This window comes from Phaseolus vulgaris, chromosome 5 (genome assembly GCF_051622355.1).
Source record: "Phaseolus vulgaris cultivar YP4 chromosome 5, ASM5162235v1, whole genome shotgun sequence".
Classification (NCBI taxonomy): domain Eukaryota; kingdom Viridiplantae; phylum Streptophyta; class Magnoliopsida; order Fabales; family Fabaceae; genus Phaseolus; species Phaseolus vulgaris.
Window position 1 is genome coordinate 14,832,113 of NC_143502.1, and position 16,166 is coordinate 14,848,278.

Sequence of the window (16,166 nt, forward strand, 5' to 3'; positions counted from 1 at the left end):
CCATGCCAAGATCAATTCCTTTTGATCCCAAACTTCTCCCACATCACTTTGAAGGCATTAGTGAGGATTGAGTCCAGCAAGTTTTCCAAAACCATGATTTTCGTTTTTCACCAAAATCACCACCAAGTCAAAAAATCAAGCCAAAACAACAAAATCATGAACTTGGCTACGCACCAACCATGCCAAGATCAATTCCTTTTGATCCCAAACTTCTCCCACATCACTTTGAAGGCATTTGTGAGAATTCAGTCTAGCCAGTTTTCGAAAACCATGATTTTCGTTTTTCACCAAAATCACCACCAAGCCACAAAATCAAGCCAAAACACCAAAATCATGAACGTGGCTATGCACCAACCATGCCAAGATCAATTCCTTTTGATCCCAAACTTCTCCCACATCACTTTGAAGGCATTTGTGCGGATTGAGTCCAGCCAGTTTGCCAAAACCATGATTTTCGTTTTTCACCAAAATCACCACCAAGTCAAAAAATCAAGCCAAAACAACAAAATCATGAACTTGGCTATGCACCAACCATGCCAAGATCAATTCCTTTTGATCCCAAACTTCTCCCACATCACTTTGAAGGCATTTGTGAGGATTGAGGCCAGCCAGTTTTCAAAAACCATGATTTTCGTTTTTCACCAAAATCACCACCAAGCCACAAAATCAAGCCAAAACACCAAAATCATGAACTTGGCTATGCTCCAACCATGTCAAGATCAATTCCTTTTGATCCCAAACTTCTCCCACATCACTTTGAAGGCATTTGTGAGGATTGAGTCCAGCCAGTTTTCCAAAACCATGATTTTCGTTTTTCACCAAAATCACCACCAAGCCACAAAATCAAGCCAAAACACCAAAATCATGAACTTGGCTATGCACCAACCATGCCAAGATCAATTCCTTTTGATCCCAAACTTCTCCCACATCACTTTGAAGGCATTTGTGAGGATTCAGTCCAGCCAGTTTTCCAAAACCATGATTTTCGTTTTTCACCAAAATCAGCACCAAGCCACAAAATCAAGCCAAAACACCAAAATCATGAACTTGGCTATGCTCCAACCATGTCTAGATCAATTCCTTTTGATCCCAAACTTCTCCCACATCACTTTGAAGGCATTTGTGAGGATTGAGTCCAGCCAGTTTTCCAAAACCATGATTTTCGTTTTTCACCAAAATCACCACCAAGCCACAAAATCAAGCCAAAACACCAAAATCATGAACTTGGCTATGCACCAACCATGCCAAGATCAATTCCTTTTGATCCCAAACTTCTCCCACATCACTTTGAAGGCATTTTTGAGGATTGAGTCCAGCCAGTTTTCCAAAACCATGATTTTCGTTTTTCACCAAAATCACCACCAAGTCACAAAATCAAGCCAAAACACCAAAATCATGAACTTGGCTATGCACCAACCATGCCAAGATGAATTCCTTTTGATCCCAAACTTCTCCCACATCACTTTGAAGGCATTTGTGAGGATTGAGTCCAGCCAGTTTTCCAAAACCATGATTTTCGTTTTTCACCAAAATCACCACCAAGTCACAAAATCAAGCCAAAACACCAAAATCATGAACTTGGGTATGCACCAACCATGCCAAGATCAATTCATTTTGATCCCAAACTTCTCCCACATCACTTTGAAGGCATTTGCGAGGATTGAGTCCAGCCAGTTTTCCAAAACCATGATTTTCGTTTTTCACCAAAATCACAACCAAGCCACAAAATCAAGCCAAAACACCAAAATCATGAACTTGGCTATGCACCAACCATGCCAAGACAATTCATTTTGATCCCAAACTTCTCCCACATCACTTTGAAGGCATTTGTGAGGATTGAGTCCCGCCAGTTTTCCAAAACCATGATTTTCGTTTTTCACCAAAATCACCACCAAGTCACAAAATGATGCCAAAACACCAAAATCATGAACTTGGCTATGCACCAACCATGCCAAGATCAATTCCTTTTGATCCCAAACTTCTCCCACATCACTTTGAAGGCATTTGTGAGGATTGAGTCCAGCCAGTTTTCCAAAACCATGATTTTTGTTTTTCACCAAAATCACCACCAAGCCACAAAATCAAGCCAATACACAAAAATCATGAACTTGGCTATGCACCAACCATGTCAAGATCAATTCCTTTTGATCCCAAACTTCTCCCACATCACTTTGAAGGCATTAGTGAGGATTGAGTCCAGCAAGTTTTCCAAAACCATGATTTTCGTTTTTCACCAAAATCACCACCAAGTCACAAAATCAAACCAAAACACCAAAATCATGAACTTGGCTATGCACCAACCATGCCAAGATCAATTCCTTTTGATCCCAAACTTCTCCCACATCACTTTGAAGGCATTTGTGAGGATTGAGTCCAGCCAGTTTTCCAAAACCATGATTTCCGTTTTTCACCAAAATCACCACCAAGTCACAAAATCAAGCCAAAACACCAAAATAATGAACGTGGCTATGCACCAACCATGCCAAGATCAATTCCTTTTGATCCCAAACTTCTCCCACATCACTTTGAAGGCATTTGTGAGGATTGAGTCCAGCCAGTTTTCCAAAACCATGATTTTCATTTTTCACCAAAATCACCACCAAGTCACAAAATCAAGCCAAAACACCAAAATCATGAACTTGGCTATGCACCAACCATGCCAAGATCAATTCCTTTTGATCCCAAACTTCTCCCACATCACTTTGAAGGCATTTGTGAGTATTGAGTCCAGCCAGTTTTCCAAAACCATGATTTTCGTTTTTCACCAAAATCACCACCAAGCCACAAAATCAAGCCAAAACACCAAAATCATGAACTTGGCTATGCACCAACCATGCCAAGATCAATTCCTTTTGATCCCAAACTTCTCCCACATCACTTTGAAGGCATTTGTGAGGATTTAGTCCAGCCAGTTTTCCAAAACCATGATTTTCGTTTTTCACCAAAATCACCACCAAGTCACAAAATCATGCCAAAACACCAAAATCATGAACGTGGCTATGCACCAACCATGCCAAGATCAATTCCTTTTGATCCCAAACTTCTCCCACATCACTTTGAAGGCATTTGTGAGGATTGAGTCCAGCCAGTTTTCCAAAACCATGATTTTCATTTTTCACCAAAATCACCACCAAGTCACAAAATCAAGCCAAAACACCAAAATCATGAACTTGGCTATGCACCAACCATGCCAAGATCAATTCCTTTTGATCCCAAACTTCTCCCACATCACTTTGAAGGCATTTGTGAGGATTGAGTCCAGCCAGTTTTCCAAAACCATGATTTTCGTTTTTCACCAAAATCACCACCAAGCCACAAAATCAAGCTAAAACACCAAAATCATGAACTTGGCTCTGCACCAACCATGGCAAGATCAATTCCTTTTGATCCCAAACTTCTCCCACATCACTTTGAAGGCATTTTTGAGGATTGAGTCCAGCCAGTTTTCCAAAACCATGATTTTCGTTTTTCACCAAAATCACCACCAAGCCACAAAATCAAGCAAAAACACCAAAATCATGAACTTGGCTAAGCACCAACCATATCAAGACCAATTCCTTTTGATCCCAAACTTCTCCCATATCACTTTGAAGACATTTGTGAGGATTGAGTCCAGCCAGTTTTCCAAAACCATGATTTTCGTTTTTCACCAAAATCACCACCAAGCCACAAAATCAAGCCAAAACACCAAAATCATGAACTTGGCTATGCACCAACCATGTCAAGATCAATTCCTTTTGATCCCAAACTTCTCCCACATCACTTTGAAGGCATTTGTGAGGATTGAGTCCAGCCTGTTTTTCAAAACCGTGATATTCGTTTTTCACCAAAATCACCACCAAGCCACAAAATCAAGCCAAAACACCAAAATCATGAACCTGGCTATGCACCGACCATGGCAAGATCAATTCCTTTTGATCCCAAACTTCTCCCACATCACTTTGAAGGCATTTGTGAGGATTGAGTCCAGCCAGTTTTCCAAAACCATGATTTTCGTTTTGCACCAAAATCACGACCAAGCCACAAATCAAGCCAAAACACCAAAATCAAGAACTTGGTTATGCACCAACCATGCCAAGATCAATTCCTTTTGATCCCAAACTTCTCCCACATCACTTTGAAGGCATTTGTGAGGATTGAGTCCAGCCAGTTTTCCAAAACCATGATTTTCGTTTTTCACCAAAATCACCACCAAGCCACAAAATCAAGCCAAAACACCAAAATCATGAACTTGGCTATGCACCGACCATGGCAAGATCAATTCCTTTTGATCCCAAACTTCTCCCACATCACTTTGAAGGCATTTGTGAGGATTGAGTCCAGCCAGTTTTTCAAAACCGTGATTTTCGTTTTTCACCAAAATCACCACCAAGCCACAAAATCAAGCCAAAACACCAAAATCATGAACTTGGCTATGCACCAACCATGCCAAGATCAATTCCTTTTGATCCCAAACTCCTCCCACATCACTTTGAAGGCATTTTTGAGGATTGAGTCCAGCCAGTTTTCCAAAACCATGATTTTCGTTTTTCACCAAAATCACCACCAAGCCACAAAATCAAGCCAAAACACCAAAATCATGAACTTGGCTATGCACCGACCATGGCATGATCAATTCCTTTTGATCCCAAACTTCTCCCACATCACTTTGAAGGCATTTGTGAGGATTGAGTCTTGCCAGTTTTCCAAAACCATGATTTTCGTTTTGCACCAAAATCACGACCAAGCCACAAAATCAAGCCAAAACACCAAAATCATGAACTTGGTTATGCACCAACCATGCCAAGATCAATTCCTTTTGATCCCAAACTTCTCCCACATCACTTTGAAGGCATTTGTGAGGATTGAGTCCTGCCAGTTTTCCAAAACCATGATTTTCGTTATTCACCAAAATCACAACCAAGTCACAAAATCAAGCCAAAACATCAAAATCATGAACTTGGCTATGCACCAACCATGTCAAGATCAATTCCTTTTGATCCCAAACTTCTCCCACATCACTTTGAAGGCATTTGTGAGGATTAAGTCCAGCCAGTTTTCCAAAACCATGATTTTCGTTTTTCACCAAAATCACCAACAAGTCACAAAATCAAGCCAAAACACCAAAATCATGAACTTGGCTATGCACCAACCATGGCAAGATCAATTCCTTTTGATCCCAAACTTCTCCCACATCACTTTGAAGGCATTTGTGAGGATTGAGTCCAGCCAGTTTTCCAAAACCATGATTTTCGTTTTTCATCAAAATCACCACCAAGCCACAAAATCAAGCCAAAACACCAAAATCATGAACTTGGCTATGCACCGACCATGGCAAGATCAATTCCTTTTGATCCCAAACTTCTCCCACATCACTTTGAAGGCATTTGTGAGGATTGAGTCCAGCCAGTTTTTCAAAACCGTGATTTTCGTTTTTCACCAAAATCACCAACAAGCCACAAAATCAAGCCATAACACCAAAATCATGAACTTGGCTATGCACCAACCATGCCAAGATCAATTCCTTTTGATCCCAAACTTCTCCCACATCACTTTGAAGGCATTTGTGAGGATTGAGTCCAGCCAGTTTTCCAAAACCATGATTTTCGTTTTTCACCAAAATCACCACCAAGCCACAAAATCAAGCCAAAACACCAAAATCATGAACTTGGCTATGCACCAACCATGCCAAGATCAATTCCTTTTGATCCCAAACTTCTCCCACATCACTTTGAAGGCATTTGTGAGGATTCAGTCCAGCCAGTTTTCCAAAACCATGATTTTCGTTTTTCACCAAAATCACCACCAAGTCACAAAATCAAGCCAAAACACCAAAATCATGAACTTGGCTATGCACCAACCATGGCAAGATCAATTCCTTTTGATCCCAAACTTCTCCCACATCACTTTGAAGGCATTTGTGAGGATTGAGTCCAGCCAGTTTTCCAAAACCATGATTTTCGTTTTTCACAAAAATCCCCACCAAGCCACAAAATCAAGCCAAAAAACCAAAATCATGGAACTTGGCTATGCACCAACCATGTCAAGATCAATTCCTTTGGCTCCCAAAATTCTCCCACATCACTTTGGAGGCATCTGTGAGGATTGACTCCAGCCAGTTTTCCAAAACCAACATTTTCGTTTTTCACCAAAATCACCACCAAGCCACAAAATCAAGCCAAAACACCAAAATCATGAACTTGGCTATGCACCAACAATGTCAAGATCAATTCCTTTTTATTCCAAACTTCTCCCACATCACTTTCAAGGCATTTGTGAGGATTGAGTCCTTCCAGTTTTCCAAAACCAACATTTTCGTTTTTCACCAAAATCATCACCAAGCCACAAAATCAAGCCAAAATACCAAAATCATGAAGTTGGCTATGCACCAACCATGTCAAGATCAATTCCAAACTTCTCCCACATCACTTTGAAGGCATTGGTGAGGATTGAGTCCAGCCAGTTTTCCAAAACCATGATTTTCGTTTTTCACCAAAATCACCACCAAGTCACAAAATCAAGCCAAAAAACCAAAATCATGGAACTTGGCTATGCACCAACCATGTCAAGATCAATTCCTTTTGATCCCAAACTTCTCCCACATCACTTTGAAGGCATTTGTGAGGATTGAGTCCAGCCAGTTTTCCAAAACCATGATTTTCGGTTTTCACCAAAATCACCACCAAGCCACAAAATCAAGCCAAAACACCAAAATCATGGAACTTGGCTATTCCCCAACCATGTCAAGATCAATTCCTTTTGCTCCCAAACATCTCCCACATCACTTTGAAGGCATTTGTGAGGATTGAGTCCAGCCAGTTTTCCAAAACCAACATTTTCGTTTTTCACCAAAATCACCACCAAGCCACAAAATCAAGCCAAAATACCAAAATCATGAAGTTGGCTATGCACCAACCATGTCAAGATCAATTCCAAACTTCTCCCACATCACTTTGAAGGTATTGGTGAGGATTGAGTCCAGCCAGTTTTCCAAAACCATGATTTTCGTTTTTCACCAAAATCACCACCAAGTCACAAAATCAAGCCAAAAAACCAAAATCATGGAACTTGGCTATGCACCAAACATGTCAAGATCAATTGCTTTTGATCCCAAACTTCTCCCACATCACTTTGAAGGCATTTGTGAGGATTGATTCCAGCCAGTTTTCCAAAACCATGATTTTCGGTTTTCACCAAAATCACCACCAAGTCACAAAATCAAGCCAAAAAACCAAAATCATGGAACTTGGCTATGCACCAACCATGTCAAGATCAATTCCTTTGGCTCCCAAACATCTCCCACATCACTTTGGAGGCATTTGTGAGGATTGAGTCCAGCCAGTTTTCCAAAACCATGATTTTTCGTTTTTCACCAAAATCACCACCAAGTCACAAAATCAAGCCAAAAAACCAAAATCATGGAACTTGGCTATGCACACCCCATGTCAAGATCAATTCCTTTGGCTCCCAAAATTCTCCCACATCACTTTGGAGGCATCTGTGAGGATTGACTCCAGCCAGTTTTCCAAAACCAACATTTTCTTTTTTCACCAAAATCACCACCAAGTCACAAAATCAAGCCAAAACACCAAAATCATGAAACTTGGCTATGCACCAACCATGCCAAGATCAATTCCTTTTGATCCCAAACATCTCCCACATCACTTTCAAGGCATTTGTGAGGATTGAGTCCAGCCAGTTTTCCAAAACCAACATTTTCGTTTTTCACCAAAATCACCACCATGCCACAAAATCATGAACTTGGCTATGCACCAACCATGTCAAGATCAATTCCAAACTTCTCCCACATCACTTTGAAGGCATTTGTGAGGATTGAGTCCAGCCAGTTTTCCAAAACCATGATTTTCGTTTTTCACCAAAATCACCACCAAGTCACAAAATTAAGCCAAAAAACCAAAATCATGGAACTTGGCTATGCACCAACCATGTCAAGATCAATTCCTTTTGATCCCAAACTTCTCCCACATCACTTTGAAGGCATTTGTGAGGATTGAGTCCAGCCAGTTTTCCAAAACCATGATTTTGGGTTTTCACCAAAATCACCACCAAGCCACAAAATCAAGCCAAAACACCAAAATCATGGAACTTGGCTATGCACCAACCATGTCAAGATCAATTCCTTTTGCTCCCAAACGTCTCCCACATCACTTTGAAGGCATTTGTGAGGATTGAGTCCAGCCAGTTTTCCAAAACCAACATTTTCGTTTTTCACCAAAATCACCACCAAGCCACAAAATCAAGCCAAAATACCAAAATCATAAAGTTGGCTATGCACCAACCATGTCAAGATCAATTCCAAACTTCTCCCACATCACTTTGAAGGCATTGGTGAGGATTGAGTCCAGCCAGTTTTCCAAAAACCATGATTTTCGTTTTTCACCAAAATCACCACCAAGTCACAAAATCAAGCCAAAAAACCAAAATCTTGGAACTTGGCTATGCACCAACCATGTCAAGATCAATTCCTTTTGATCCCAAACTTCTCCCACATCACTTTGAAGGCATTTGTGAGGATTGATTCCAGCCAGTTTTCCAAAACCATGATTTTCGGTTTTCACCAAAATCACCACCAAGTCACAAAATCAAGCCAAAAAACCAAAATCATGGAACTTGGCTATGCACCAACCATGTCAAGATCAATTCCTTTGGCTCCCAAACATCTCCCACATCACTTTGGAGTCATTTGTGAGGATTGAGTCCAGCCAGTTTTCCAAAACCATGATTTTTCGTTTTTCACCAAAATTACCACCAAATCACAAAATTAAGCCAAAAAACCAAAATCATGGAACTTGGCTATGCACACCCCATGTCAAGATCAATTCCTTTGGCTCCCAAAATTCTCCCACATCACTTTGGAGGCATCTGTGAGGATTGACTCCAGCCAGTTTTCCAAAACCAACATTTTCATTTTTCACCAAAATCACCACCAAGTCACAAAATCAAGCCGAAACACCAAAATCATGAAACTTGGCTATGCACCAACCATGCCAAGATCAATTCCTTTTGATCCCAAACATCTCCCACATCACTTTCAAGGCATTTGTGAGGATTGAGTCCAGCCAGTTTTCCAAAACCAACATTTTCGTTTTTCACCAAAATCACCACCATGCCACAAAATCATGAACTTGGCTATGCACCAACCATGTCAAGATCAATTCCAAACATCTCCCACATCAGTTTGAAGGCATTGGTGAGGATTGAGTCCAGCCAGTTTTCCAAAACCATGATTTTCGTTTTTCACCAAAATCACCACCAAGTCACAAAATCAAGCCAAAAAACCAAAATCATGGAACTTGGCTATGCACCAACCATGTCAAGATCAATTCCTTTTGATCCCAAACTTCTCCCACATCACTTTGAAGGCATTTGTGAGGATTGAGTCCAGCCAGTTTTCCAAAACCAACATTTTCGTTTTTCACCAAAATCACCACCAAGTAACAAAATCAAGTCAAAAAACCAAAATCATGGAACTTGGCTATGCACCAACCATGTCAAGATCAATTCCTTTTGATCCCAAACTTCTCCCACATCACTTTGAGGCATTTGTGAGGATTGAGTCCAGCCAGTTTTCCAAAACCATGATTATTCGTTTTTCACCAAAATCACCACCAAGTCACAAAATCAAGCCAAAAAACCAAAATCATGGAACTTGGCTATGCACCAACCATGTCAAGATCAATTCCTTTGGCTCCCAAACTTCTCCCACATCACTTTAGGGGCATTTGTGAGGATTGAGTCCAGCCAGTTTTCAAAAACCAACATTTTCGTTTTTCACCAAAATCACCACCAAGCCACAAAATCAAGCCAAAACACCAAAATCATGAACTTGGCTATGCACCAACAATGTCAAGATCAATTCCTTTTGATTCCAAACTTCTCCCACATCACTTTTGATGTGATTCCAATAGCCACATAGAACAAGATTCTTGACACTTTGAGGAATCACCTTGAGCTGGAAAATAAAGAGGCACTTTCTTAGAAGTTGGATCATGGTTCTAAGTCAAGAACTCACCAAAACAAGTACCAATTCCCAAACTCATTTGGATGAACCAAATATTGTCAAATTGAATCAACAAAGGAATTATAAAAGAGAAGACCGAACAGAATTAAAACACAAACAAATGTACCGAACAGAATTTAGAAAACCAAAACAGAAAATAGGTGCTGGAAAATTAAAGGAACCGAAACAAAAACAACTCAAAACTCAAGGCAATAAGAACAAATTGAAGAAGAAGAAAGGAAGGAGAAAAGAATGCTCATGAAGATGGAGGAAAGGTTGGATGATCACGCCACTAGAAGAATGGATGCTCCTAGATGAGTGTGGAAGCCGCCACTTGAGGAAACCATGGTCCTTCAAGATAAGACTAGAGAAGAAGCTCAAAGCTCTCCAAATGCTCACTCCAATTTTGAGTATAGTTTCTTTAGATAAAATTCAAATCTGAATTTTACAAAGGAAGCACCTCTATTTATAGCCTAAGGTGCTGAAAAATAGGTGGGAAATTTCAAATAAACTCATTTGAAATTCCCACCAAAAACAAGTCACATGGGAGGTGTGACCTTTTTCTACTATGACACCTCCCAAAAACTATACCTACACCACTCTCCTAAGTCACATGGACAATGTGACTTTATTTTACATTTTCACACACCTTTATTTAATAACCACACCTCCTAAAACTATACAAGAGTATTTCAAAGCTTGGCCTTGCCCCTCATGGGATGGACTTGGGCTCTTTGGGCTTTGGCCTTCTTGGGCTTGGGCTTGGGCCTCATCTTTATTTTATGTCTTCTTTTAATTTTGAGAAGACTAGAAGGAAGAACTTCAAATGTGAGGGTGGATGTCCTCTTCCTCCATTAATAAAAGCCTCCTTTATTTGATTCTCATCATACTCCTCGAGTTGGAGAGAATTCGTCCACGAATTCTGAATCCCTGCATATAACAAAGTCAGTTTAGTTTTACAATTAAAAGTTGAAGAAAAATGTAAACATGACTTAGCATTTGTAAATAATGGGATTTCAGAAAAGGAGGTTCTATAAATCGACCAAGTTGGAAAAATTTGTTTGGGAATGATGTGATGTTTTGGAAAAAGACCTCTTAAATGGTGACAACCATTAGGAGGTATGAAAAAATCATCCCTAACATTTTTTAACCAAGATGGTGGTGAAATAGGAACCTTTGGTAATAAAAAAGATAAGGAAGGAAAACTTTCAAGGCATTTGTGAGGATTGTGTCCAGCCAGTTTTCCAAAACCAACATTTTCGTTTTTGACCAAAATCACCACCAAGCCACAAAATCAAGCCAAAACACCAAAATCATGAAGTTGGCTATGCACCAACCATGTCAAGATCAATTCGAAACTTCTCCCACATCACTTTGAAGGCCTTGGTGAGGATTGAGTCCAGCCAGTTTTCCAAAACCAGGATTTTCGTTTTTCACCAAAATCACCACCAAGTCACAAAATCAAGCCAAAAACCCAAAATCATGGAACTTGGCTATGCACCAACCATGTCAAGATCAATTCCTTTTGATCCCAAACATCTTCACATCACTTTGAAGGCATTTGTGAGGATTGAGTCCAGCCAGTTTTCCAAAACCAACATTTTCGTTTTTCACCAAAATCACCACCAAGCCACAAAATCATGAAGTTGGCTATGCACCAACCATGTCAAGATCAATTCCAAACTTCTCCAACATCACTTTGAAGGCATTTGTGAGGATTGAGTCCAGCCAGTTGTCCAAAACCATGATTTTTGTTTTTCACCAAAATCACCACCAAGTCACAAAATCAAGCCAAAAAACCAAAATCATGGAAATTGGCTATGCACTAACCATGTCAAGATCAATTCCTTTTGATCCCAAACTTCTCCCACGTCACTTTGAAGGCATTTGTGAGGATTGAGTCCAGCCAGTTTTCCAAAACCAACATTTTCGTTTTTCACCAAAATCACCACCAAGCCACAAAATCAAGCCAAAACACCAAAATCATGAACTTGGCTATGCACCAACCATGTCAAGATCAATTCCTTTTGATCCCAACCTTCTCCCACATCACTTTGAAGGCATTTGTGAGGATTGAGTCCAGCCAGTTTTCCAAAGCCATGATTTTCGTTTTTCACCAAAATCACCACCAAGTCACAAAATCAAGCCAAAAAACCAAAAATCATGGAACTTGGCTATGCACCAACCATGTCAAGATCAATTCCTTTTGATCCCAAACTTCTCCCACATCACTTTGAAGGCATTTGTGAGGATTGAGTCCAGCCAGTTTTCCAAAACCAACATTTTCGTTTTTCACCAAAATCACCACCAAGCCACAAAATCAAGCCAAAACACCAAAATCATGAACTTGGCTATGCACCAACCATGTCAAGATCAATTCCTTTTGCCCCCAAACTTCTCCCACATCACATTGAAGGCATTAGTGAGGATTGAGTCCAGCCAGTTTTCCAAAACCATGATTTTCGTTTTTCACAAAAATCACCACCAAGTCACAAAATCATGAACTTGGCTATGCATCAACCATGTCAAGATCAATTCCTTTTGATCCCAAACTTCTCTCACATCACTTTGGAGGCATTTGTGAGGATTGAGTCCAGCCAGTTTTCCAAAACCATGATTTTCGTTTTTCACCAAAATCACCACCAAGTCACAAAATTAAGCCAAAAAACCAAAATCATGGAACTTGGCTATGCACCAACCATGTCAAGATCAATTCCTTTGGCTCCCAAACTTCTCCCACATCACTTTGGAGGCATTTGTGAGGATTGAGTCCAACCAGTTTTCCAAAACCAACATTTTCGTTTTTCACCAAAATCACCACCATGTCACAAAATCAAGCCAAAAAACCAAAATCATGGAACTTGGCTATGCACCAACCAGGTCAAGATCAATTCCTTTTGACCCCAAACTTCTCCCACATCACTTTGAAGGCATTTGTGAGGATTGAGTCCAACCAGTTTTGCAAAACCATGATTTTCGTTTTTCACCAAAATCACCACCAAGTCACAAAATCAAGCCAAAAAACCAAAATCATGGAACTTAACTATGCACCAACCATGTCAAGATCAATTCCTTTTGATCCCAAACTTCTCCCACATCAGTTTGAAGGCATTTGTGAGGATTGAGTCCAGCCAGTTTTCCAAAACCAACATTTTCGTTTTTCACCAAAATCACCACCAAGCCACAAAATCAAGCCAAAACACCAAAATCATGAAATTGGCTATGCACCAACCAAGTCAAGATCAATTCCTTTTGATCCCAAACTTCTCCCAGATCACTTTGAAGGCATTTGTGAGGATTGAGTCCAGCCAGTTTTCCAAAACCATGATTTTCGTTTTTCACCAAAATCACCACCAAGCCACAAAATCAAGCCAAAACACCAAAATCATGAACTTGGCTATGCACCAACCATGTCAAGATCAATTTCTTTTGCCCCCAAACTTCTCCCACATCACTTTGAAGGCATTTGTGAGGATTGTGTCCAGCCAGTTTTCCAAAACCATGATTTTCGTTTTTCACCAAAATCACCACCAAGTCACAAAATCAAGCCAAAAAACCAAAATCATGGAACTTGGCTATGCACCAACCATGTCAAGATCAATTCCTTTTGCTCCCAAACTTGTCCCACATCACTTTGAAGGCATTTGTGAGGATTGAGTCCAGCCAGTTTTCCAAAACCAACATTTTCGTTTTTCACCAAAATCACCACCAAGTCACAAAATCATGAACTTGGCTATGCACCAACCATGTCAAGATCAATTCCTTTTGATCCCAAACTTCTCCCACATCACTTTGGAGGCATTTGTGAGGATTGAGTCCAGCCAGTTTTCCAAAACCATGATTTTTCGTTTTTCACCAAAATCACCACCAAGTCACAAAATCAAGCCAAAAAACCAAAATCATGGAACTTGGCTATGCACCAACCATGTCAAGATCAATTCCTTTGGCTCCCAAACATCTCCCACATCACTTTGGAGGCATTTGTGAGGATTGAGTCCAGCCAGTTTTCCAAAACCAACATTTTCGTTTTTCACCAAAATCACCACCAAGCCACAAAATCAAGCCAAAACACCAAAATCATGAACTTGGCTATGCACCAACCATGTCAAGATCAATTCCTTTTGATTCCAAACTTCTCCCACATCACTTTCAAGGCATTTGTGAGGATTGAGTCCAGCCAGTTTTCCAAAACCAACATTTTCGTTTTTCACCAAAATCACCACCAAGCCACAAAATCAAGCCAAAACACCAAAATCATGAACTTGGCTATGCACCAACCATGTCAAGATCAATTCGAAACTTCTCCCACATCACTTTGAAGGCATTGGTGAGGATTGAGTCCAGCCAGTTTTCCAAAACCATGATTTTCGTTTTTCACCAAAATCACCACCAAGTCACAAAATCAAGCCAAAAACCCAAAATCATGGAACTTGGCTATGCACCAACCATGTCAAGATCAATTCCTTTTGATCCCAAACTTCTCCCACATCACTTTGAAGGCATTTGTGAGGATTGAGTCCAGCCAGTTTTCCAAAACCAACATTTTCGTTTTTCACCAAAATCACCACCAAGTCACAAAATCAAGCCAAAAACCCAAAATCATGAAACTTGGCTATGCACCAACCATGCCAAGATCAATTCCTTTTGATCCCAAACATCTCCCACATCACTTTCAAGGCATTTGTGAGGATTGAGTCCAGCCAGTTTTCCAAAACCATGATTTTCGTTTTTCACCAAAATCACCACCAAGTCACAAAATCAAGCCAAAAACCCAAAATCATGGAACTTGGCTATGCACCAACCATGTCAAGATCAATTCCTTTTGATCCCAAACTTCTCCCACATCACTTTGAAGGCATTTGTGAGGATTGAGTCCAGCCAGTTTTCCAAAACCAACATTTTCGTTTTTCACCAAAATCACCACCAAGTCACAAAATCAAGCCAAAAACCCAAAATCATGAAACTTGGCTATGCACCAACCATGCCAAGATCAATTCCTTTTGATCCCAAACATCTCCCACATCACTTTCAAGGCATTTGTGAGGATTGAGTCCAGCCAGTTTTCCAAAACCATGATTTTCGTTTTTCACCAAAATCACCACCAAGTGACAAAATCAAGCCAAAAACCCAAAATCATGGAACTTGGCTATGCACCAACCATGTCAAGATCAATTCCTTTTGATCCCAAACTTCTCCCATATCACTTTGAAGGCATTTGTGAGGATTGAGTCCAGCCAGTTTTCCAAAACCAACATTTTCGTTTTTCACCAAAATCACCACCAAGTGACAAAATCAAGCCAAAACACCAAAATCATGAAACTTGGCTATCCACCAACCATGCCAAGATGAATTCCTTTTGATCCCAAACATCTCCCACATCACTTTCAAGGCATTTGTGAGGATTGAGTCCAGCCAGTTTTCCAAAACCAACATTTTCGTTTTTCACCAAAATCACCACCAAGCCACAAAATCATGAAGTTGGCTATGCACCAACCATGTCAAGATCAATTCCAAACTTCTCCCACATCCCTTTGAAGGCATTGGTGAGGATTGAGTCCAGCCAGTTTTCCAAAGCCATGATTTTCATTTTTCACCAAAATCACCACCAAGTCACAAAATCAAGCCAAAAAACCAAAATCATGGAACTTGGCTATGCACCAACCATGTCAAGATCAATTCCTTTGGCTCCCAAACTTCTCCCACATCACTTTGAAGGCATTTGTGAGGATTGTGTCCAGCCAGTTTTCCAAAACCATGATTTTCGTTTTTCACCAAAATCACCACCAAGTCACAAAATCAAGCCAAAAAACCAAAATCATGGAACTTGGCTATGCACCAACCATGTCAAGATCAATTCCTTTTGCTCCCAAACTTGTCCCACATCACTTTGAAGGCATTTGTGAGGATTGAGTCCAGCCAGTTTTCCAAAACCAACATTTTCGTTTTTCACCAAAATCACCACCAAATCACAAAATCATGAACTTGGCTATGCACCAACCATGTCAAGATCAATTCCTTTTGATCCCAAACTTCTCCCACATCACTTTGGAGGCATTTGTGAGGATTGAGTCCAGCCAGTTTTCCAAAACCATGATTTTTCGTTTTTCACCAAAATCACCACCAAGTCACAAAATCAAGCCAAAAAACCAAAATCATGGAACTTGGC